This window comes from Ranitomeya variabilis, chromosome 3 (assembly GCF_051348905.1).
Source record: "Ranitomeya variabilis isolate aRanVar5 chromosome 3, aRanVar5.hap1, whole genome shotgun sequence".
NCBI lineage: Eukaryota > Metazoa > Chordata > Amphibia > Anura > Dendrobatidae > Ranitomeya > Ranitomeya variabilis.
The window spans coordinates 54,759,086-54,786,833 of record NC_135234.1 but is presented as its reverse complement, the minus strand read 5'-3'; positions in this window follow the sequence as shown (position 1 = coordinate 54,786,833).

Below are 27,748 nucleotides of genomic sequence, written 5' to 3'. Positions count from 1 at the left end.
GCAGGAGACACACGCCCGAATATAGTCTCCGATGTCACGGACGATATGTGGCCACCAGTATGTTCTCGCCAGCAGCTCAGATGTCCTTTTAGTCCCAAAGTGCCCACCCACTCTGGACGAATGAGCCCAAGAGAGAACCTCCAGTCGCAAATTTGCTGGCACAAAAGTCCTACACGGGGGCACAGACTCAAGTGAAACCGGAGCCACGGTCCTCAGACTCTCAGAAGGGACAATTAGCCGAGGTTCCTCCTCCGCTGATGACACTACGGAGCGGGTGAGAGCATCGGCACGAATGTTCTTCTCCCCGGAGAGAAAATGGAGGGTGAAATGGAACCGGGAGAAGAACAGGGACCATCTGGCCTGGCGAGAATTTAGCCGCTGGGCTGTCTGAATATAGACCAAATTCTTGTGGTCGGTGAAAACTTGGAAGGGAAAACAAGCCCCCTCCAAGAGATGTCTCCACTCCGAGAAGGCCAACTTCATAGCTAGCAACTCCCTGTCCCCGATGGAATAATTCCTCTCTGCCGGTGTGAAGGTCTTAGAGAAAAAGAAGCAGGGATGCTTCCGACCTTGAGCATCCTTTTGGAATAGGACTGCTCCAGCACCGACAGATGAGGCATCCACCTCCATTATGAAAGGTTTATCTACATCGGGGTGATGTAGAATGGGAGCGCTAGCAAAGTGGGACTTAATAGAGAGGAAGGCCTTGGAGACCTCTTCTGACCAAAATTTGGGATTTGCTCCCTTTTTGGTGAGGGCAACCAAAGGAGCTACCAAAGTTGAGAAGTGGGGAATGAACTGGCGATAGTAGTTAATGAACCCCATAAAGCGCTGCACCGCTTTGAGAGAATGGGGTTCCTGCCAGTCCATCACAGCCTGTAGCTTGGCAGGATCCATAGCCAATCCTTGGGCCGAGATGATATAGCCCAGGAAAGGCAAAGACTCCTGCTCAAACACACACTTCTCCAACTTGGCCTAGAGGGAATTTGCCCGTAGGAGGTTGAAGACTTTGCACACATCTCTCCGGTGGGAGTCTATATCTGGAGAGTAGATGAGAATATCATCCAGGTAGACTACCACCAAGGTGGAGAGCATATCCCGGAAGATATCGTTTACAAAGTCTGGGAAAACGGCCGGGGCATTACAGAGCCCAAAGGGCATCACCAGATACTCATAGTGCCCATCCCTGGTGTTAAAAGCCGTCTTCCATTCATCACCCTCATGGATGCGAATCAGGTTGTAAGCACCCCGCAGATCTAGTTTAGTAAACACTCTTGCTCCCCGAAGCCTGTCAAAAAGCTCAGATATCAGGGGCAGAGGGTACTTGTTCTTAATGGTGATGGCGTTAAGACCCCTGTAATCAATGCATGGATGTAATTCTCCGTTCTTCTTCTGCACAAAGAAGAACCCAGCCCCTGCAGGTGACACAGACTTCCTAACAAATCCCCTTGCCAAATTCTCCTGGATGTACTGAGACATAGCCTCCATCTCTGGGAGAGACAATGGGTAGACTCGACCCCGGGGAGGCTCAGCACCAGGCAAGAGGTCAATAGGACAGTCATAGGGGCGGTGAGGTGAAAGAGTCTCTGCAGCCCTTTTGGAGAACACGTCCGCATAGGGCCAATATTGCTTGGGGGGAGAGGAGAGATCTGCGGGTACCTCAGTTGTAGCAACCTGAACGCACTCCCTCTGACATCTACCCCCACAAGATTTACTCCATTCTAAAATCCTGCCTGTGGACCACTCAATATGAGGCGAGTGGTACCGTAGCCAAGGTATCCCTAACAGGACCTCATCAATTCCATCAGGAATGATGAGCAGAGATACTATCTCCTGATGAGATGGCGACATGGATAGAGTAAATGGGATGGTCTGGTGTGTAATCTGTGAGGGCAGTGTCGACCCATTCACTACTCGTACGGTTACTGGTTGGGCGAGCATCACCAGAGGTATTGCGTGTCGTTGGGTGAAGGCAGAAGACATAAAATTGCCCTCCGCCCCGGAATCCACGCAAAGCTCTACTGAATGAGTGGATGGGCCAATGGTAATTGTCCCCTTAAAGGACAATTTGGAGGCAAACGTTGCCGTGTTTAGTGAACCTCCACCCACTACCACTAGACACTGACGTTTCCCCGACCGCTGAGGACATCTGGTGGCAAAATGTCCTGACTGCCGGCAAACATGACAGACCCTAAGTGCACGAGTGGTCCGGGACTTAGGTCCCACTCGTGGCAACTCAATAGCCTCATGTGACTCGGTTGCCTGAACCGGAGATTCCAAAGGTTTGGCGAAGGTGGGAGCCAGCCGAAACCTCTGCCTACACTGGGCTCGCTCTAACCTCCGCTCGTGAAAACGGAGGTCAATACGAGTAGATACAGCTATTAACTCCTCCAGTGTGGCGGGAATCTCCCTAGTGGCTAGAGCGTCCTTAACATGGTCAGCCAGCCCCCTCCAAAATATAGGGATGAGGGCTTTATCCGACCACTCCAGCTCAGATGCTAAGGTGCGGAAGTGGACAGCAAAATGGCTGACCAAGTACAAGCCCTGAGTCAATGCCAACAGTTGGAGCGCCGTATCATGGGTGACTCGAGGTCCTAAAAAGACCTGTTTCAGAGTGCCCAGACACAGCGGAGCACTCTGCACCACATGATCACCACGCTCCCACAGCGGCGTAGCCCACTCCAACGCCCTGTCTGACAGGAGGGACATAATGAATCCCACCTTTGCCCGCTCTGTAGGGAAACGTGCAGCCAGAAGCTCGAGGTGTATTGAGCACTGACTCACGAAACCCCTACAAGATTTGCCATCACCAGAGAATTTTTCTGGCAGTGGGAGGCGAGATAGGGTCGGAACAGGAGTGGCACTGGACAAAGTTGCTGCAGCCACGCTAGCAGCCTGAACAGCTACTGCGGTAACATCCACAGCTGAGGTTGTGCGCTCGAGAGCTGCCAACCTACCCTCCAGCTGCTGGATGTACCACAAAGATTGCTGTTTGCCCGCCATTGCTAGCCAGACCCTGGCGCTAGTATTATGTTAGGGCTAGCGGAACGCACCAAGTAAATATAGATGTTATTATTGGTGCGTTCGCAGCCCGGGGTCCAACGTGCAGGAGGAACCTGCTGCTAGCAAATGACGGCACTATATGGCGGTTTAAGTGACCTCTGTTACTTCACAGAGTCGCACGGAAACAAGACGCTGTGCCCTGTTAACCCACACAGGAGTTCACAGCTAACTGCCGAGCTGAAGGAAGTCTGTGGTCACACACACATACAATCTCCTCACCGGAGAAGCCGATATTCTAGGGGCTTATTTCAGCTGGGGCCCTAGATCCACACACACAATCTCCTCGCCGGAGGTGCTGGCATTCTAGGGGCTTATTTCAGCCGAGTCCCTGAACACACACATAAATGTGACCACACTGGCGCATGCACAAAACTGATTCAATACTAGCGCATGGCCGTGCGGTCATGAGAACCTTAAATAACTGCAGCAAGAACAGGACCTTCCTAGAAGGACCAATGAGAGGAGGCTGCTACAGAGCCTGAGCACCTTCAGGACCTTCCTGGAGGACCAATGAATTTAGCTGCAGTATCTGAACATGTGACCCTCGATCTCCACTGAGAGATCTTACTCTGGGCATGCTCAGAATGAGAAAAACAGGACTTAGTCCCAGAAGCGTCTGCTCGCCGCTGCCCTGTACTGGCTTTAATGGCAGAAGCTGGAAAGCCAGCAGTAACCCTCTGGACAGAGTCAGACTGAGCAAGACGCTGGGACCGACGTCTCCGCTGAGCAGGCTCCACTGCGGCTGGAGAAGGATGGGAGACCGCAGCGGAGATGGCTCGAGATTCCCTTTGTGCAGAGGCGGGATCTTGACCCCTAACACACACATGCTTCAATAAATTTGCACCACATTTTACCCAGTAGTTTCATAGAAAAAAGGAATCTATGCCTTTTTGCAGTCCTAATGATTTGGAGAGAGCCAAACGATCACTATACCAATAGCTATTTCTGCATGTTGCCCCTCTATTAGGAAAGGAGTTACAAGGAAGAAGAAGGGGAGTTTACAGTATCCAAACATTCCATCTGCCGTATGCCTGGTACCATGAATGAGACTTTGTACATTCTTACATTCACATGCGTTCTACTGTAATACGCTGTGATTTTACGAGGACTTTTGCACAGGAAAAACGTCTTCTTTTCTATCCCATACACACTTACTTTATGGCCAGTTCCACAAGCCTGATATTCACAGTCTGAAAATGGACTCGATGTTCAGACCGGCAACAGGTTCTGTGACCCAAACTCAACAGTCTCACGTGTGCCTATGAAGCTGTGGAATTTCAGTCATCAAGCTCACAGCTGGCTTGAACATTGCCGCCTGGGGTTGGATTTAGGATTGTTGCCCTTCAAGAAATTCCAGGACAGTCAATAAAATACTGCACTTTTTTGCTCTGCTAAAAAAATGTTAAGGTGTCTGTGATTTTTTTGAAGATGAAGAAACTTATACAAGTTATTCTGTTTGTAATTATCACTTTTCTGCATTCACAGTGAATGCAGCCAATGTCTTCATATCAAGATAATGGGCTGTAGACACATACAGTGGGGAAAATAAGCAGTTGATACACTGACAATTTTGCAAGCTTTGCCATCTACAAAGAATGAAGAGGTGTGTTGTTTTTATCTAAGGTACACTTAAACTTTAGACAGAATCTAAAAATAAAAACCATAGATTCACATTGTATGATTTTTAAATAAGTAAATTGTATTTGATTGCATAAAATATGCATTTGATCACCTACCAACCAGCAAGAATTCTAGCTCTCACAGAACTGTTAGCTTTTTTTTAAGAAGCCCTCGTACTCTACACTCATTACCTGCTTGTAAGACACCTGTCCACACACTCAATCAATCACACCTCAAACTCTCCACCATGGTCAAGACCAAAGAACTGTCAAAGGACACCAGGGACAAAATTGTAGACCTGCACAAGGCTAGGATGGGCTACAGGAAATTAGGCAAGCAGGTTGTTGAGAAGGCGACAACTGTTTGCAAAATTATTAAAAAATGGAAGTAACACAAGATGACTGTCAATCTTCCTCGGTCTGGGTCTCTATTCAAGATGTCGCCTTGTGGAGTAAGGATGATTTAAAGATAAGGAATCAACTAGACAGGAGGACCTGATAAATGACCTGAATAGAGCTGTAACCACAGTCGCAAACATTACCATTATGAAAACACTAAGCCGTCATGGACTAAAATCCTGCAGGGCACACAAGCTCCCCCCCTGCTCACGCCAACACACATCCAGGCCCATTTGAAGTTCATCAATGACCATCTGACTGATCCAGAGGAGGCATGGGAGAACGTCAAGTGGTCAGATGAGACCAAAACAGAACTTTTTGGTATCAACTCCACTCACTATGTTTGGAGGAAGAAGAAGGATAAGTAGAAGAACACCATTCCAACCATGCAGCATGGTGAGAGAAAACATCATACTTTGTGGGTGATTTTCTGCAAAGGGGGCAGGATGGATGGGGTCATGCATTGTGAGATTTTGGCCAACAACCTCCTTCCCTCAGTAAGAGCATTGAAGATGGGTCATGATTGGGTCTTTCAGCATGACAATGACCCGAAACACACAGCCAGGGCAACTAAAGAGTGATATAAGAAGCATTTCAGGGTCCTGGAGTGGACAGTTACCAGTCTCCAGACCAGAACCCAATAGAAAATTTTTGGAGGGAGCTGGAACTCAATGTTGCCCAGCAACAGCCCTGAAACCTGAAAGATCTGGAGAAGATCTGTATGGCTGAGTGGGCCAAAATCCCTGCTGCACTGTGTGCAAACTTGGTCAAAAATGACAGGAAACGTCAGACCTCTGTAATTGCAAACAAAGGTTTCTGTACCAAACATTAAGTTGTGTTTTTCTATTGTATCAAATACTTATTTCATGCAATAAAATTAAAATTAATTATGCAAAAATCATACAATGTGATTTTATGGATTTTTTTTTAAGATTATGTCTCTCACAGTTGAAGTGTACCATAAATAATACAGACCTCTCCATTCTTTGTAGGTGGGAAAACTTGCAAAATCGTCAGTGTGTCAAATACTCATTTTCCCCACTTCATCACATGTAATCATAATGATTTATTGTGATTTTTTAAATGTGTTCAAAGAAAATATTGTTTGTCCATTATTTATTTTGTCAGCAGTCCGGAAAAATAAGAAGTCAAGTTGGAGTGTGAATTTTGGACATGTGAAACTAGCCTTGAATGGATTTGTTCCCACCTAAAAGAGTATGACTAAAGACCATATTGGGTTAATATTTAAGCCCTTCTTGATGTTAGTACTAGTGATGAGCGAGTATACTCGTTGCTCGGGTTTTCCTGAGTATGCTCGGGTGGTCTCTGAGAATTTGAAACTGCTCGGAGATTTAGTTTTTGTTGACACAGCTGCAAGATTTACAGCTGCTAGCCAGCCTGAGTATATGAGGGGGTTGCCTGGTTACTAGGTAATCCCCACATGTAATCAAGCTGTCTAGCAGCCATAAATCATTCAGCTGCCTAAATCTCCGAGCAGTCACAAATACTCGGAGACCACCCAAGCGTGCTCCCGAGCAACGAGTATACTCGCTCATCACTAGTTAGTACCTATATCTTGCTAACAACACCTGCAGTGAAGCAGTTGGAAATTCACGTAAAACGTTAGTGAGATAATGCTAATGTGATCTTCTAATATAATAACTAGACCATCCATAATAGCATCAGTACATTATAACTAATAATGACACAATCCATACTGACACCAGTATATGACACCTAAGAACTAGACCATCCATAATAACCTCAGTATATGACACCTAGTAACTAGTCCATTTATAATAAAACAAGTATATTACACCTAATAACTAGACCGTCCATAATAACACCAGTATATGACACTAATAACTAGACTGTCCATAATAACACCAGTATATGACACTAATAACTAGACTGTCCATAATAACACCGGTATATGACACTAATAACTAGACTGTCCATAATAACACCGGTATATGACACTAATAACTAGACCGTCCATAATAACACCAGTATATGACACTAATAACTAGACCGTCCATAATAACACCAGTATATGACACTAATAACTAGACCGTCCATAATAACACCGGTATATGACACTAATAACTAGACCGTCCATAATAACACCAGTATATGACACTAATATCTAAACCGTCCATAATAACACCGGTATATGACACTAATAACTAGACCGTCCATAATAACACCAGTATATGACACTAATATCTAGACCGACCATAATAACACCAGTATATGACACCTAAAAACTTGTCTGTCCATAATAACATCAGTTTATGATACCCAATAACTATACTGTCCATAAGAACACCAGTATATGACACCTAATAACTAGACGGAACATAATAACATCAGTATATGACACCTAATAAATAGTGTCCTTAATTACATCAGTATATGACAAATGATAACTAGACTGTCCTTAATTACATCAGTATAGAACACCTAATAACTAGGCTGTCCATAATAACACCAGTATATGACACCTAAAAACTTGTCTGTCCATAATAACATCACTTTATGACACCCAATAACTAGAATGTCCATAAGAACACTAGTATATGACACCTAATAACTAGACCGTACATAATAACATCAGTATGGCACCTAATAAATAGACCATCCATAATAATACCAGTGTATCACACACCTAGTAACTTGTATGTCCATAGCAACACCAGGATATGACACTTTATAACTAGACCGTCTACAATAAACACCAGTATATGACATCCAATAACTAGACTGTCCATAATAATATCAGTATATGACACCTAAAAACTAGATCGTCCATAATAACACCAGAATATGACACTTAAAAACAAGACCGTCTATAATAACATCAGTATAAGGCACCTAATGACTAGACCGTCCATAATAACTCCAGTATATGACACCTAATAAATAGAACGTCCATAATAACACCAGTATATGACATCCAATAACAAGACTGTCTATAATTATACTGTGTATGACACCTAATAACGAGAATGTCTGTAATAACACCATCATATGACACCTAATAGCTAAAATGTCTATAATAACATGAGTATATGACACTTAATAACTAGAATGCCCATAATAACATCAGGATATGACACTTAAAAACTAGACCGTCCATAATAACATCAGTATATGTCACCTAATAACTAAACCGTCTATAATAACATCAGTATAAGGCACCTAATGACTAGACCGTCCATAATAACTGCAGTATATGACACCTAATAACTAGAATGTCCATAATAACACCAGAATACGACGCTTAAAAACAAGACCGTCTATAATAACATCAGTATAAGGCACCTAATGACTAGACCGTCCATAATAACTCCAGTATATGACATCTAATAAATAGAACGTCCATAATAACACCAGTATATGACATCCAATAACAAGACTGTCTATAATTATACTGTATACGACACCTAATAACTAGAATGTCCATAATAACACCATCATATGACACCTAATAAACAGACCGTCCATAATAACAGCAGCATGTGACACACAATAACTAGACTATCCATAATAACACCAGTACATGACACCAGCAGTTCAAGGAAATTAGAAATATGCTGTGCCGGACGTAGACTGTAATTTTCATGTGTAACTGATGATTTCTTCCACATGTCTATCGAGTTAATACGCAATTCTAGTTCTGTTGCATTATATCCGAAGATAGATACGTACTTGTGATATAGAAATGACAGAAAATGTATCCGAGTGCATGTGGATAAATTACTCTAGGCTGTTTTTCTACATATTTGCATTAAAATCCACAAAATTCGCAGGTAAACGGCACATTTTTATATCAGGCTAATGCAAAGTGTCATTATTGTGCATGACGGGCTTTGAATGCAAGTTTTTAGAAATTACACTGACCCTCTTGCAGAATGTCTGCGATTAGTGAAATGTTGTGCTTAGGTGGCCATTTGGTTGTCTTCTAAATGGGGGAACATCTTTATATATTTGCAGGAGAAAAGACATACTATAGGAGATAGGATCAGTCATTATCCTCTTAGAGAAGAACGTCTCGTGCAGACAAGAGTTATAGCCGCACAGTGCATAACCCATCAGCATACTGTCAAGTCATATTCCATGATAAAACGATACTGCGGCTGAAGGTCATACAACTGTTTTGTGTTATATCCTTATTTGCCTCGGTATTAGATATCCTCTCAACCTGCCTGAATTAGCAGCCTGGCTTCCATAAGCTGCTGTTTGACACTTATCGAGGTTAAGATGGACGTAAGCAAAGTAATGAAGAGATCAATCGTGGGGAGGAAATAAAGACGGTATCTAGGAGAAGGCACAAGGATGATCCCGGCAGTGTTAGACGACTGATGAGTCTCATGAAAACCAATAAGGGGATATCAGAGGTAAATCATACTGACATTACTGGGGTAGTGGTGACAGAGACGGGAATAGCAAGATGTGTCAAATGAGGGGAAATTACCATATATAAAGTAATCTATGACTGCATGTGCTCCAGAACGAAATCATAGGTAGTAAGACAGGAGAATAATGATGTATCTATTATTACCATGGTCATTATTATTTTACTATGGCGTTATTATTCTGTTTGGCTATTATTTATGTATGTATTTTTTTTATTTCTAGAAGTCATGTAAATATTGCAGGATCTTCCTGATAGCAAGCAACAACAACTAGAAAACGGCTCATTTTTTGAAATTCGAATTTGACAGATTTACCCTATTTTCCCAGAAATTTACTTTTTTTGCAAATCAAAGGAAAACATATGTATGATATTCTGACGTTCTCCCCTCTGTGCAAATCCCTTCATTGTCTCCCAGTTCCCCAACCTATCCAGTGCAAACTACTAACACTGATGTACAAAGCCATCCATAATCATCCATGTCTCCTCCGTATAAGGTATCTGCCGATATCTTTCAACACGCAACCTCCAGTCGCCTACACTCTTCCATTCCTCACCCAATCGTCCCCAAGACATCTTACAGATATCTCCCATCCATTGTAATTCTGTGCCCCAACACATTCGATTATCCACCACACTCAGAACATTGAGGCACAACTTGAAAATCTAACTCTTGAAGAAGGCTTACAGCCTGCAATGGACCTGCTGCCACCTCACCACCACCGATGCTGCCACAAATCTCCAACCTACTGTCTCCTTCTCCATTATCCTGTAGACTTTAAGCCTGCAAGGGCAGGGCCCTCTCCCCTCTCTACCAGTCTGTCATTGTTAGTACATTCATTGTAATTTATATCTGCATTTTGTATTAAACCCCTCATCATATACAGCACTCAATGGTGCTCTAAAAACAAATAATAAAAATAATAATAATAACTAGGACTGTATCTTACCACCATTAAATGTAAAGGCAACCTAAGTAATGCTGAAGGTACCTCAACTAGAGATGAGCAAATACATTTGGGAGGAATACAATTCTACTTGAATTATTACAAAAATGAGCATCCACCAAAATGCAGATTTTTTTCAATTTGCTCCAGAGTGGGTTAAGCAAAATGGCGGCATCTGGCCCCCATTTTTCTGATTCAAAAGGTTAAAAAAAATCCTTATGCTCACCACTCATTACTCTGGCCCCTATGCTACTAACTACCACTCGTCCAGTCCTTGCCACATCTTCTCATCCTCATCCACTCACACTGGAATCCCCATGCCTTTCCAACTGTCATGAGCCTTGATTATGTGACCTTCCTCATGTTTACGCAGGACTACCCCAGACTAAGGCTACTTTCACACTAGCGTTAACTGCAATCCGTCACAATGCGTCGTTTTGCAGAAAAAACGCATCCTGCAAAAGTGCTTGCAGGATGCGTTTTTTCTCCATTGACTAACATTAGCGACGCATTGCGACGGATTGCCACACGTCACAACCATCGTGAGACGGTTGCGCCGTGTTGTGGCGGTCCGCCGGGAGCAAAAAATGTTACATGTAACGCTTTTTGCTCCCGACGGTCCGCTTTTTCCGACCGCGCATGCGCGGCCGGAACTCCGCCCCCACCTCCCCGCACTTCCCCACACCTCACAATGGGGCAGCATATGCGCTGGAAAAATGCATCCGCTGCCCCCGTTGTGCGGCGGAGACAACACTAGCGTCGGTGACCTCGGCCCAACGCACTGCGATGGACCGAGCCCGACGCTGGTGTGAAAGTAGCCTAAGTGTCAAGGGATCAGAAGATACAGTGAGAGCTGGACAGATGATGGTGAGGAGATACCTACAGAGCTTATTTTAAATAAAAGATGGTGTTCAGTGATGAGCGAGTATACTCGTTGCCCGGGTTTTCCCCAGCATGCTCGGGTGGTCTCCGAGTATTTGTTAGTGATCGGAGATTTAGTTTTCATCGCCGTAGCTGAATGATTTACAGCTACTAGCTAGCTTGATTTACATGTTGGGATTTCCTAGCAAACAGGCAGCCCCCACATGTACTCAGCCTGGCTAATAGATGTAAATCATTCAGCTGCCGCAATGAAAACTAAATCTCCAAACACTAACAGATACTCGGAGACCACCCGAGCATGCTCAGGAAAACCCGAGTAACGAGTATACTCGCTCATCACTAGTGGTGTTACCAGTGTGCACATGTAGATCAGGAGAGCAGACTGTCAGTCATTACATGTCTCACACTAGTAATGCCTCCTTTCATGTAAAGTTATGAGACAGATTCTCATGCAAACCACTGTCTGGGCCATATATATTAACAGCCCATTTACATAGAGAAAAATGTGAATTTTTTTTCTTAAATAAGACATCAGATCACAGAGCTCAAGATATCTCTTTATTCAGCTTCCTATGACCTATATACCCATATAGACGGCTTAGGAGGGTTGATCCTACTGATAGATTCCCTTTAAAATATTTTCAAGGGAAGTGAACACCCCATCACTTACAGATTAGTGAGAGTCCTCAGCCTAGACCATCACTGGTGGTAACACACTGAGCTCCTGTGCACAATGTATGGCTGTTTTGATTACACTAAATACATTCCATCATTGGGTAATATGAAGCACATGAGCTGGATATTAGCTCTTTTTGTAATTTAGGCTCCTTACATTAATGGCTCATCTTCAGCAGAGATTGGGCACGATCAGGTGGTAGCAAGTTCCTTTGTTCCTCCTACTAGAAAGGAAAGTGTATTACAGTCAATCGGGGCTGCGCTTCAATCAGCATGCATGTGAAACATAGAAAAAGTGATGAACGGATGTTACCTGTAATTATCTATTAAAGCAAATTGATAATTTACTATTGTGGAGAAAAGACAGGGATGGGCAGGATGCATATTCATGTTAGCGGGCACAGATGTTCTATTTTTATATAAAGGGTTTATTGAGGTTGAGCTAATGGCTTCCGATTTTTTTTTTCTTTTCTCATTAAAAATGACTGCTTAAATGATGCTACAAATTGAGGCTAATAAATTAGTACACACATAAAAGAAGTTTCAATTTTAGTGCTAAAAGCAAAAGCGTTATACATTGCATAATGGATTTCAGAAACCTCGATGATAAGTGGCTGTATTCAAATATCCTCCCGTGCCCTTTGTACTCTTATCTTTCCAGCACCAGCACTGAATCTAGCGCTGCCTTCCACTAACCTTTGCCATTACATCGACAGCACTTAATGGGCGACTATTTACATTGCTATACATTTTTTAATTACTATTTTTGAGCTGCTGGGCAAATATTATGTTCACTTATTATGAAGAGAGGTAATCCATCTTCTGGGGTCTTATTGTAACATGCTTTCTCATTAATAACGGAACACTAAAATGTCACATATATTTATTATTAACTCAGGTCCACAGCTAAGAATCTATCTATCTCATCTATCTATCTATCTATCTATCTATCTATCTATCTATCTATCTATCTATCTATCATCTATCTATCTATCTATCTATCTATCTATCTATCTATCTATCTGTTAACAGGTTACTTGGATGCAACAGTACAGACATTGAAGAGACAGTGGTAATCAACCAAAACTATATGTTTGTATGACAAATCTACCTGCGAGTGTATATATTTTATATATATACAGTGTATATATATATATATACAGTACAGACAAAAAGTACAGACCAAAGATGCTGTGGTAGCCATGCTGGTTCAGTATGCCTTCACTTTTGAATAAATCCCCAACAGTGTCATCAGCAAAGCACCCCCACACCATCACACCTCCTCCTCCATGCTTCACGGTGGGAACCAGGCATGTAGAGTCCATCCATTCACCTTTTCTGCGTCGCACAAAGACACGGTGGTTGGAACCAAAGATCTCAAATTTGGACTCATCAGACCAAAGCACAGATTTACACTGGTCTAATGTCCATTCCTTGTGTTCTTTAGCCCAAACAAGTCTCTCCTGCTTGTTGCCTGTCCTTAGCAGTGGTTTCCTAGCAGCTATTTTACCATGAAGGCCTGCTGCACAAAGTCTCCTCTTAACAGTTGTTGTAGAGATGTGTCTGCTGCTAGAACTCTGTGTGGCATTGACCTGGTCTCTAATCTGAGCTGCTGTTAACCTGCGATTTCTGAGGCTGGTGACTCGGATTTAACTTATCCTCAGAAGCAGAGGTGACTCTTGGTCTTCCTTTCCTGGGGTGGTCCTCATGTGAGCCAGTTTCTTTGTAGCGCTTGATGGTTTTTGAAACTGCACTTGGGGACACTTTCAAAGTTTTCCCAATTTTTTGGACTGACTGACCTTCATTTCTTAAAGTAATGATGGCCACTTGTTTTTCTTAACTAAGCGGCTTTTTTCTTGCCATAATACAAATTCTAGCAGTCTATTCAGTAGCACTATCAGCTGTGTATCCACCAGACTTCTGCTCAACACAACTGATGGTCCCAACCCCATTTATAAGGCAAGAAATCCCACTTATTAAACCTGACAGGGCACACCTGTGAAGTGGAAACCATTTCCGGTGACTACCTGACTACCTCTTGAAGCTCATCAAGAGAATGCCAAGAGTGTGCAAAGCAGTTAACAAAGCAAAAGGTGGCTACTTTGAAGAACGTAGAATATAAGACATAATTTCAGTTGTTTCACACTTTTTTGTTAAGTATATAATTCCACATGTGTTAATTCATAGTTTTGATGCCTTCAGTGTGAATTTACAATTTTCACAGTCATGAAAATACAGAAAAATCTTTAAATGAGAAGGTGTGTCCAAACTTTTGGTCTGTACTGTACATATATACAGTATATATATATATATATATATATATATATATATATATATATATATTTGCAAATAAGCACAATATGGTAAGAGTAATAAGGGTAATACAGTATGCTATTACACTAGCAGAATTAAAATGTGATATTTGATCCAATGTCCTATTTATATACCCTGGCCTTATTATGTAGCCGTTAAATGAATGTTAATATGTAATACTTAGCCTTTACTTCTCAGCTTAGCGGGTGCCACTCTTTGTACTAGGCTCGTCGCCATCATATTCACTCTACAGTATGCTCCGGATCATTACACTGGCCCTAACACGGGGTCATGGATATTTTCCACTGGGCCGCAAATCCTAAATGTGTGAGTCACTCGGTACACCCTGTGTATGTTGCACTGGCCATGTTTGTTCCCTGAAGCATGGTCCCAGCCCACCGCTTATACAGTAGGTATACACTGGAAGTATTGGTCCAATCCACTGCATTCCTCCTCATTCGAAGATAAGAATCTGACCTTTGGTGCATGACCTGCAAAGTCTGCACTTTGGGGCTTGACCAGAGAAGTCTAGTCTTCAGTGCTTGTCCAACTATGTTTTGCCTGCTCTGTTATCAATTCAATCTCATGTAATCCACTCTGGGTGTGACCATGAGCTCGTTGCACTGTTCATGTGTATTTCTTTCTCACGTCCTGGCACCAACTGCCGTGTGCTTCACCGCCAAGGTCATTTATATTTAACAACTGCGCCACAGCTGTAACATGACCTGTTGTCCCCCTCAAATTTTTCCCCCACGGAACACTCTCTCCAATTTTCAGTTCCTGCCTATACAGTTCAACCAGCAGATGGCGGCATTAACATTCAGGGGCTCTGCGATCTTGACTGAATGCACCTTCTATTCACCACCCCTTTTCATATCTATCTATTTGTCCATCTGTCTCATATCTAAGTATATTTCTATCTCATATCTATCAACTTATCTGTCTGCCAATCCATCCATTTGGTATGAATTAATCTAACTCATATCTATCTGTCTGTGCGGATGAACGTCCATCCATCCATCCATCCATCCATCCATCCACCTCATATCTATTTATTCATCTGTTTCATATCTCTCTATTCATCTATCTCATTTCTATTTATCTGTCTGTCTCTCTGTCCATCCATCTATGCATCCAATATCTATTTATTTCATATCCAATTATCTCATATCTATTGAAATGACGCTGCCTGGTGTTGTAGAGAGGCAGCCTAAGGGGGCGCTAATGGTAGCGCAGGGAGAGGGAGGAATGAGGCACGCAGTGCACATAGGACCTGAACTAGGCTGGTCACGTGCTCACTGCAGGGATGATGGTGGTGGAGCTATCGCGCAAGAATGGAGGGTCTACCAAAAAACGCAGGACACAGAGTACTAAGACAGAGACGTAGTCAAAGGACAAGCCGAGGGTCATGAGCCAGATGGGAGCTAGGTACCAAAGGGCAAAACAGCAGATTAGTCAGAGACAAGCCAAGGGGTCAGCTATTATCTATCAAGCTAACTATTATCTACCTATCTATCTAGCTATCTCATATCTAGCAGAAAAAATGTAACAGCACCGTAAACAAGAATTTGGGGTGCAAGGCCCTCCAAACAAATATCCATTTGTAGAAGTAATATAAAAGAAAAAAGCAGGCAGCACTGCAGCAATTAGTGAAAAAGAAATGAACTTTATTATCCCATGTGGTGTGGTAACAATTCAGCTGTGACCAGCCTTTCGCAAGGCAGTGTATAGGTACAAACATCAGGTGTATTAATAAATAGAACTACCAATGATAATTTGTTGTCAGACCTATAAAAGATTAGTGTACCTATAAAGTGGAGACACAACTAAAATGAATTTAAATATTTATTAACATAATTAGAATCAGACAATAACAAAAATAGATCTCTCTACAGAAAAACTGGACGGTGGGCGGGATAAGGTAAAATGCATAAATATAGTACCTCATTATAATAGCAGCCCGATAATTAAATAAATATTGCACAAAAAAGTATTGCACAAAAAAGAGGGGTACAGGGCGAGAATTTATTAGTACATTTCATGATAAGGAACACTTAAATACATACTAAAATACATAGATGTGCTAAATAGACTGACTGTAACTTAATAACAATTGCACCTATGCCCCTACAGTAGGTAAAATGTGACAAGCCTACAACCTGCAGTGACCACCGATCGACTAAACCGCTGCATGACCAGCTCTATCCTCACCTACTGTATTCTCACCCATCCCTTGTAGATTGTGAGCCTTCGCGGGCAGGGTCCTCTCTCCTCCTGTACCAGTTATGACTTGTATTGTTTAAGATTATTGTACTTGTTTTTATTATGTATAAATGGCACTATAATAATAAATAGTAATAATAATGATAATAAATCACATATATAGTATAAAGCCTGATGGCAGAGACACAGACACACACCGTACTGGCACTGCAATTTGCAAGACAGGTAAAGCATAGAGTGACTAGGGCACAATGTAAAAAGTGAAAAAAAGGCCAGATGGTGATGAGGACTGCTTACCCGCGAAGACCGCCATGCCCAACGCACGTTTCAACGCAGCTTTGACAAGGGACATTGAGATGAGGAGGAGTGGGCTTCAAAACTCCAGTTATTTCACCTTACTGGATTAGCACACTTTAGCACGCTTGCGCTCCAGGTACGCATATGTACCGGACTTCCGGTTTACACTGTGAGCTGTCACTTTTAGCGCTGATGCACATGCTCTCCAGCTTCCGATATAGAGGACCGGAAGTGGGGGTGTTAGTAACCATGCATGGTTACATGGACACCTGATCAGCTCAGGACACAGCTGCAAACCACTCCTCCTCATCTCAATGTCCCTTGTGAAAGCACGCGTTGGGCACGACGGTTTGAATGGGAAAGAAGTCCTCAAAAAATAAATTAGGTTGTACATTTGATTGTAGACCCCTTGGAATTTTACGGGCCTTGTGGTAATCCCCCAATGTGGTCAGTTGTAGCTGTAAAATGGTTATTCTTTTTACATCATTTTCATACTTACGTTTTAAGTCCAAAATAAATGGTACACTCAGAAAATGTGCATCTCCTTCTATACCTTTAAGTGTTCCTTCTTTATCCTTATACCCTTAAGTATTTATTCTTCATTCTTTTCTGTTCAGTGGCCAGTGTGAACGTATGCACACCAGTCTGTATCCCCGTTCAGACCTTCAGTTTTTTCCGTCTTATTGTACCATGTGCATATAAAGGTGTGGCCTGTCTTTTCTCCGAGCTGGACATTACATTGAGGTGGTTCCCCCATGGCTCGGTCCAGTCCTTTTCAGCCCTTATCCACATACATGTCACTTGAAAATTGTAAGGTTATTAATATTAGAGTTAGGACCATCCCAGTTAGGGTCACTGTGAAGTGGTGGGATGTTGTGAATTTGCTTTTTGCTCCCTCTAGTGGTTACTAGTTTTTTGACTCTGGTTTTTCTGTCATTCCTTTTATCCGCACCTGGGTCGTTAGTTAGGGGTGTTGCTATATAAGCTCCCTGGACCTTCAGTTCAATGCCTGGCAACGTAGTTATCAGAGCTAGTCTGCTGTGCTCTTGTCTACTGATCCTGGTTCCAGTTATATCAGCTAAGTCTGCCTTTTGCTTTTTGCTATTTGTTTTGGTTTTGTATTTTTGTCCAGCTTGTTCCAAATCTATATCCTGACCTTTGCTGGAAGCTCTAGGGGGCTGGTGTTCTCCCCCCGGACCGTTAGATGGTTCGGGGGTTCTTGAATTTCCAGTGTGGATTTTGATAGGGTTTTTGTTGACCATATAAGTTACCTTTCTTTATTCTGCTATCAGTAAGCGGGCCTCTCTGTGCTAAACCTGGTTCATTTCTGTGTTTGTCATTTCCTCTTACCTCACCGTCATTATTTGTGGGGGGCTTCTATCCAGCTTTGGGGTCCCCTTCTCTGGAGGCAAGAAAGGTCTTTGTTTTCCTCTACTAGGGGTAGCTAGATTCTCCGGCTGGCGCGTGTCATCTAGAATCAACGTAGGAATGATCCCCGGCTACTTCTAGTGTTGGCGTTAGGAGTAGATATATGGTCAACCCAGTTACCACTGCCCTATGAGCTGGATTTTTGTATTCTGCAGACTTCCACGTTCCTCTGAGACCCTCGCCATTGGGGTCATAACAGTTTGCCAGGCCCGTATTAAATGTTTAATGCATTGCAGAAGAGGGATTATAAGAAAGAAGATTCTGAGTTTTTTTTTTTTTTTTTCTTCTTCCCCTTTACCTCAGAGTGGCTATGCTTGCTGCAGACATGAATGTCCAGACCTTGATTACAAGTGTGGACCAGCTGGCTACTCGTGTGCAGGGCATACAAGACTATGTTATCAGAAATCCTAGGTCAGAACCTAAAATACCGATTCCTGAACTGTTTTCCGGAGACAGGTTTAAGTTTAGGAATTTCGTGAATAATTGTAAATTGTTTTTGTCCCTGAGACCCTGTTCATCTGGAGATTCTGCTCAGCAAGTAAAAATTGTTATTTCGTTCTTACGGGGCGACCCTCAGGATTGGGCTTTTTCGCTGGCGCCAGGAGATCCGGCATTGGCTGATCTTGATGCGTTTTTTCTGGCGCTCAGTTTACTTTATGAGGAACCCAATCTTGAGATTCAGGCAGAAAAGGCCTTGCTGGCTATGTCTCAGGGGCAGGACGAGGCTGAAGTGTATTGCCAAAAATTTCGGAAATGGTCCGTGCTGACACATTGGAACGAGTGTGCACTGGCCGCTAATTTTAGAAATGGCCTTTCTGAAGCCATTAAGAATGTTATGGTGGGTTTTCCCATTCCCACAGGTCTGAATGATACTATGGCACTGGCTATTCAAATTGACCGGCGGTTGCGGGAGCGCAAAACCGCAAATTCCCTCATGGTGTTGTCTGAACAGACACCTAATTCGGTGCAATGTGATAGAAAAACCGCAAATTCCCTCATGGTGTTGTCTGAACAGACACCTGATTTAATGCAATGTGATAGAATCCTGACTAGAAATGAGCGGAAAATTCATAGACGCCAGAATGGCTTGTGCTACTACTGTGGTGATTCTACACATGTTATCTCAGCATGCTCTAAACGTATAGCTAAGGTTGTTAGTCCTGTCACCGTTGGTAATTTGCAACCTAAATTTATTCTGTCTGTAACTTTGATTTGCTCACTGTCGTCTTATCCTGTCATGGCGTTTGTAGATTCAGGTGCTGCCCTGAGTCTTATGGATCTGTCATTTGCTAAGCACTGTGGTTTTACTCTTGAACCATTAGAAAATCCTATTCCTCTTAGGGGTATTGATGCTACGCCATTGGCAGCAAATAAACCGCAGTATTGGACACAGGTTATCATGTGCATGACTCCTGAACACCGCGAGGTGATACGTTTCCTGGTTTTACATAAAATGCATGATTTGGTTGTTTTAGGGCTGCCATGGTTACAGACCCATAATCCAGTCCTGGACTGGAAGGCTATGTCAGTCTCAAGTTGGGGCTGTCGTGGTATTCATGGGGATTCCCTGCCTGTGTCTATTGCTTCTTCTACGCCTTCGGAAGTTCCGGAGTATTTGTCTGATTATCAGGATATCTTCAGTGAGTCTGAGTCCAGTGCACTGCCTCCTCATAGGGACTGTGACTGTGCTATAGATTTGATCCCGGGCAGTAAATTTCCTAAGGGAAGACTGTTTAATCTGTCGGTACCTGAACATACCGCTATGCGTTCATATATCAAGGAGTCTCTGGAGAAAGGACATATTCGTCCGTCTTCTTCCCCTCTTGGTGCGGGATTCTTTTTTGTGGCAAAAAAGGACGGATCTTTGAGACCTTGTATTGATTATCGGCTTTTGAATAAGATCACTGTCAAATTTCAGTATCCTTTACCGCTGTTGTCTGACTTGTTTGCCCGGATTAAGGGTGCCAAGTTGTTCACCAAGATAGACCTTCGTGGTGCGTACAACCTTGTGCGCATTAAGCAAGGTGATGAATGGAAAACCGCATTCAATACGCCCGAAGGTCATTTTGAGTACTTAGTGATGCCTTTTGGGCTCTCCAATGCGCCTTCAGTTTTTCAGTCCTTTATGCATGACATTTTCCGGAAGTATCTGGATAAATTTTTGATTGTTTATCTGGATGATATTTTGGTTTTTTCTGATAATTGGGATTCGCATGTGGAGCAGGTCAGGTTGGTCTTTAAAATTTTGCGTGAAAATTCTTTGTTTGTCAAGGGCTCAAAGTGTCTCTTTGGTGTACAGAAGGTTCCCTTTTTGGGGTTCATTTTTTCCCCTTCTGCTGTGGAGATGGACCCAGTCAAGGTCCGAGCTATTCTTGATTGGACTCAGCCCTCGTCAGTTAAGAGTCTTCAGAAGTTCTTGGGCTTCGCTAACTTCTACCGTCGTTTTATCGCTAATTTTTCTAGCATTGTGAAACCTTTGACGGATATGACCAAGAAGGGCTCCGATGTAGCTAACTGGGCTCCTGCTGCCGTGGAGGCTTTCCAGGAGTTGAAACGCCGGTTTACTTCGGCGCCTGTTTTGTGCCAGCCTGACGTCTCACTTCCCTTTCAGGTTGAGGTGGATGCTTCGGAGATTGGGGCAGGGGCCGTTTTGTCGCAGAGAGGCCCTGGTTGCTCTGTTATGAAACCTTGTGCCTTTTTCTCTAGGAAGTTTTCGCCTGCCGAGCGAAATTATGATGTGGGCAATCGGGAGTTGTTGGCCATGAAATGGGCATTTGAGGAGTGGCGTCATTGGCTCGAGGGTGCTAAGCATCGTGTGGTGGTCTTGACTGATCACAAAAATCTGATGTATCTCGAGTCTGCTAAACGCCTTAATCCGAGACAGGCCCGCTGGTCATTGTTTTTCTCCCGCTTTGATTTTGTTGTCTCGTATTTACCAGGTTCAAAGAATGTGAAGGCCGATGCTCTTTCTAGGAGCTTTGTGCCTGATGCTCCTGGAGTCACTGATCCTGTTGGTATTCTTAAAGATGGAGTTATCTTGTCAGCTATTTCTCCGGATCTGCGACGTGTGTTGCAGAGATTTCAGGCTGATAGGCCTGAGTCTTGTCCACCTGACAGACTGTTTGTCCCGGATAAGTGGACCAGCAGAGTCATTTCCGAGGTTCATTCCTCGGTGTTGGCAGGTCACCCGGGAATTTTTGGCACCAGAGATCTGGTGGCCAGGTCCTTTTGGTGGCCTTCCTTGTCAAGGGATGTGCGGTCATTTGTGCAGTCCTGTGGGACTTGTGCTCGAGCTAAGCCTTGCTGTTCTCGTGCCAGCGGTTTGCTCTTGCCCTTGCCTGTCCCGAAGAGACCTTGGACACATATCTCCATGGATTTCATTTCTGATCTTCCGCTATCTCAGGGCATGTCCGTTATCTGGGTGATATGTGATCGCTTCTCCAAGATGGTCCATTTGGTTCCTTTGCCTAAGCTGCCTTCCTCTTCCGATCTGGTTCCTGTGTTTTTCCAGAACGTGGTTCGTTTGCACGGCATCCCTGAGAATATTGTGTCAGACAGAGGATCCCAGTTCGTTTCCAGGTTCTGGCGATCCTTTTGTAGTAGGATGGGCATTGATTTGTCGTTTTCGTCTGCTTTCCATCCTCAGACTAATGGACAGACGGAGCGAACCAATCAGACTTTGGAGGCTTATTTGAGGTGTTTTGTCTCTGCTGATCAGGACGATTGGGTGACATTCTTGCCGTTGGCTGAGTTTGCCCTTAATAATCGGGCTAGTTCCGCCACCTTGGTTTCGCCTTTTTTCTGCAACTCTGGTTTCCATCCTCGCTTTTCTTCGGGTCATGTGGAGCCTTCTGACTGTCCTGGGGTGGATTCTGTGGTGGATAGGTTGCAGCAGATCTGGAATCATGTGGTGGACAACTTGAAGTTGTCACAGGAGAAGGCTCAGCGCTTTGCCAACCGCCGTCGCGGTGTGGGTCCCCGACTACGCGTTGGGGATTTGGTATGGCTTTCTTCCCGCTTTGTTCCTATGAAGGTCTCCTCTCCCAAATTTAAACCTCGTTTTATTGGGCCTTACAAGATATTGGAAATCCTTAATCCTGTATCTTTTCGTCTGGATCTTCCTGTGTCGTTTGCTATTCACAATGTATTTCATAGGTCCTTGTTGCGGCGGTACATTGTGCCTGTAGTTCCTTCTGCTGAGCCTCCTGCTCCGGTGTTGGTTGAGGGCGAGTTGGAGTACGTGGTGGAGAAGATCTTGGATTCTCGCCTCTCCAGGCGGAGGCTTCAGTACCTGGTCAAGTGGAAGGGCTATGGTCAGGAGGATAATTCCTGGGTGGTCGCCTCTGATGTTCATGCGGCCGATTTAGTTCGTGCCTTTCATGCCGCTCATCCTGATCGCCCTGGTGGTCGTGGTGAGGGTTCGGTGACCCCTCACTAAGGGGGGGGTACTGTTGTGAATTTGCTTTTTGCTCCCTCTAGTGGTTACTAGTTTTTTGACTCTGGTTTTTCTGTCATTCCTTTTATCCGCACCTGGGTCGTTAGTTAGGGGTGTTGCTATATAAGCTCCCTGGACCTTCAGTTCAATGCCTGGCAACGTAGTTATCAGAGCTAGTCTGCTGTGCTCTTGTCTACTGATCCTGGTTCCAGTTATATCAGCTAAGTCTGCCTTTTGCTTTTTGCTATTTGTTTTGGTTTTGTATTTTTGTCCAGCTTGTTCCAAATCTATATCCTGACCTTTGCTGGAAGCTCTAGGGGGCTGGTGTTCTCCCCCCGGACCGTTAGACGGTTCGGGGGTTCTTGAATTTCCAGTGTGGATTTTGATAGGGTTTTTGTTGACCATATAAGTTACCTTTCTTTATTCTGCTATCAGTAAGCGGGCCTCTCTGTGCTAAACCTGGTTCATTTCTGTGTTTGTCATTTCCTCTTACCTCACCGTCATTATTTGTGGGGGGCTTCTATCCAGCTTTGGGGTCCCCTTCTCTGGAGGCAAGAAAGGTCTTTGTTTTCCTCTACTAGGGGTAGCTAGATTCTCCGGCTGGCGCGTGTCATCTAGAATCAACGTAGGAATGATCCCCGGCTACTTCTAGTGTTGGCGTTAGGAGTAGATATATGGTCAACCCAGTTACCACTGCCCTATGAGCTGGATTTTTGTATTCTGCAGACTTCCACGTTCCTCTGAGACCCTCGCCATTGGGGTCATAACAGTGGGATGGATTTTGCTTTTTATTTATCAAAAAACCCTGTTTTTTTCTGTTATATCTCATATCTATCTATCGATCTATCGATCTATCTATCTATCTATCTATCTATCTATCTATCTATCTATCTATCTATGTATCTCATATCTACAAGTATCTATCTCATATCTATCTATCTATCTATCTATCTATCTATCTATCTATCTCCTATCATCTATCTATCTATCTGTCTATCTATCTATCATCTATCTATCGTATATCTATCTGTCTCATATCTATATTTCTATTTCTATTGTCTACTGGATTTTTTTTCCTCTTTTGTGGAATGCCTGGAAGTTTTTGTTCACGTTTGCTGCAGGAGCCACATGCATAGATTTGGCTCAGTAGACCATGTTTGGTTGTGTTTGAAAACTTTCTTAAAAATTAAAGCTCCCTTATGTATTGATTATCATAATTTCTACTAGTATTTTGCTGGCATTGCAGGACTTTAATCATCTTATAGTTATTGATTAGGGATGAGCAAATCCGTGGATGTTTAGGTTCTGCCGAACTGTACTTCAAAGTTTAGTTCGCCATCAAACTTGACCATGAACTTGACCCCAAACCCAATAGCAGTCAATGATAACGTGAACTTCAGTGCTTTAAAATGGCTGTAGAATGGTTATAGTAAGAGATAGGAGACTTCAAAAGGAAGCAAAATGGGGGTAAGAGCGGGACAATTGCCCTGCAAACAAATAGGGATAGGAAAATGACTTAAAATAACACACAATAAAAGAAAATAAAAAATAATAATCTTTTTTCCAGGAAGCAGAGGTCCGAGTGGAGGAGTAGGTGGAGGTGGATGTGGTAGTGTACGTGGAAAAAGCAGGAGAGGAGGTATCCAACACTGTTTTGGGTGTTTGGTGGGGTTTGCTGTTGCTTTTTTAGGGAACTGACTTAAAAGAACATAAAATATATATATTTTTTTAATAACAATTTAGAACCAGGAGGCGGAGGTCCAAGTGGATGAGGAAGTATAGTAGTTTTTCTGTTTTGCTATACTTTTTCTTTTTTTTACTTTTTCTGTTTGTTTTTAGGGACAGACATAAAAGAACATACAATTTAAAAAAAATAAAAAAAAGCAATCTCGAACCAGGAGGTAAAAGTCCAAGTGGAGGAAAAGGTGGAATAGGTGGAGGTAGACGTGGCGATGTAGGTGGAAGAGGCAGAGGAGGAAGTATCCAACACTGTTTTTGCAAGGGGGTGTTTATTTATTTATTTTTCAGGGAACTGACTTCCAAGAACATAGAATTAAAAAAAAATCAAAAAAAATAATCTAGAACAAAGAGGAGGAGGTCCACTTGGAGGAGGAAGTGGAATAGTTTTTGTGTTTCGTTTTTTAATTTTTAATTTTGATTTTTAGGGACTAACTTAAATGAACATAGAATTAAAAAAAAATCTAGAACCAAGTAAAGGAGGAGGTGGAAGTGGTGGAGGGGTAGGTGGAAGAGGCAGGAGAGGAGGTATCTAACAATTTTTTTGAGGTTTTTTGATGTTTTACATTTTTTTGGGGGGGGGCAAACTGACTTAAAAGAACATAGGATTAAAAAAAATGATAAAAATAAAAACACTACTCTTCTTTCCCGGCAGGGACACTGACAGACTCACCGCTGTGGCCCCCATTATGCACTTCCTCTTCCTTCCTCTTCAACTGCTGCTCAGGGTCCACGCACTTCACACAGATCCCCAGGCACTGTGCTTAGGGTGTGCTCATGCTCCCTCCTTCTTACAGGGGCCTCGCACCATCCTAAAGGGTCCCCAGCAAATGCATGAAGGTGCCTTTGCCACGTTGTTAGTTTGTTCCTACATACTTCCTAGTTCTCAGGTCCCTGTCCATTTGCTCCCACCTACTTCAGCTAGTGTCTGTCCATCCCTAACCTCCATGCCAATACCTGTCTTGTCAGTCTATATTTCAGTCAGATCCACTTGCACCTGCCATGCTAATCTGTATAACAGCGAGACCTGCCTGCACCTGCCGTGCCAAATCTGTATATCAGCTGGACCTGCCTGTACCTGCTGTGGAAATCTGTATGTCAGTCAGACCCTCCTGAACCTACTGTGCTTATCTGTATATCCGTCAGACCCACCTGTACCTGTCAGTGCCTATCTGTATACCAGCTGTAGCCATCTGTATCTGTGGTTCCTCTGTTCCTGCCGTGCCTGCCTGTATCAGCTGCATTCTCCTTTTGGGCCGTTCTGGCTACCTATTCCTTGGGGGTCAGCTGCCGTGCGTCCATGGTGTGTCCTGGAGTAGCCCCTGATGTCCATCGGGAGCCAATCCTAACCTCACCATCAGGGGCTCCAGTGAAGAGTCAGGTGCTCAACTAATCACGCCCCTCTAGGCTCTCCTTGGACAATGGCACAGTGATTCTACCGTTCCCGTTACAGAGGGACCTTGTTCATAGCTTAAAAATTTAATTTTGTCATCCATCCAGAATGGGTGAAGGTACCAATCATTGAACTGATGAAGACATTGAGAAAAGGAAAGGCATCTGCTATTCCTATAATTTTTGAAGATAAAAAAGAAAAAAAGTACTTATCATGAAAGGTTAAAAATGTATGAATGCAATTGACCTGCGATGAAAAACATCACGCTACTAAAATATTAAATGCAAAAATAAATATGGAGTTATGCTTGAAGTAGTATAAAGGAAACAGATCGGATGTATGCTTAGGCTGAATACATCAGGGTCACAATGTTTTGGAAGGTTGCCCTTATCCAATGATAGAATTGCAGGAAAGTTATGAGAGTCACAACCATGGGGGCAGAAGGTGCAATGCTGACATGGGAAATAAAATGTTTCGCCATGCTGATTTTAATGAAAAGCTCACTGCAAATGTAGCCATATCTACTGAGCCAATGGAAATTATACAAACCTTGAGTTCAGTCTATAAAGCTTGAACTGGGATCTATTAATTTTTCTCATGGGTCTCTGATTCACTCCACCAATGTGATCCTACAATGGAAAAGCCATTTTGTGGGGAAGTGAAAAAATACTCAAGTCTTTCAATATTTTCATAAACGACAAGTACCTTTATGTTTCTATAAGAAGATGATGTTTTTACTGTTGGATTGTCTTCTGTAGACAGCAAGAACTCAACATCTTGACATAATATTGATTTTAACTCTTTAGTAAAATATCCAATTATAACATTTGTTTTTCATGAATACTTAATATTTCAAATGGATTCTATGAATAGATAAGTAAAACAATAGATTATTAAAGACAAATAAAGGAATAACTAAATACAAATTGGGACTTGGCCTTTATTTTGATTAATTATTCATATTCTGATGGTAGCACTGAGACCATAGTCATTAATATTCGGACTGTGGTTGGAATTATGGAATACAGGTATCTATATGTAGTTTGATTTGTCTTTAAAGGTAACCTATCAGGCCATCCATGCTGCCCAAACCACAGACAGCAGGCATCGCAGCCTGGCTGCATGATTGTGGCTAGGCATATTATTTTATGAAACGCTCACTGGAAATATGCTTTGAAGATTCGAGCCGGATACCCTATCGGAAGGCAAGACTAGTCTAATGGTGCCCCTGACCGAATCTTCACAGCATCACTAGAGGTGATTAACAGGTCTCTACTCGCATGGGGCATGTCAATCACCTCTAAAAATGCTGTTAGAGGTGATTGAAAAATTCTATAGTCATTTTTAGGGGCCTTGGAGTCATTTTTTCTAAGCCTTGTAATTCACTTTTGTGACAATAAAAAAGTGCACATTTTGGCAAATACCATTTCTGTGCAAATGTGTTGTGGTATATTCTCAAGACAGTTTGTGGCACTATGATGTGGAACTAAAGAACGTAGGAATGTGATGAAAATGTAATGAGCTAAAGACATTTAAGCAGTAATCTGCAGAGATGAGAATTTGTCATGGCTGTCTGGGCTGGCTGGAGAAGAAAAGGAAAGAGAATGACTTATATCCATACAAGATTTATTTGTATATGTTGATTAATATTAAATATGCTCCTGTGTACATATAACATCGTTTTTTTTAATTTTAAGCTAGAAAAATAATTGCACTGTTCCACTTGCACCTTGGTTATATCTTTGTCAGCAAAGTGGAGAACCTATTGTTTCAATTTTTAATCTGACCACCAGGGTAGAGCAATACCGCGACCTTACTGTAAAATTACTAGGCTTTAGATTGTGTATGTCACATCTATGATACTATTTTTAGATATTGGGCCTCCATCATGTCTACTTCACATCTACGATGCAGATGGAA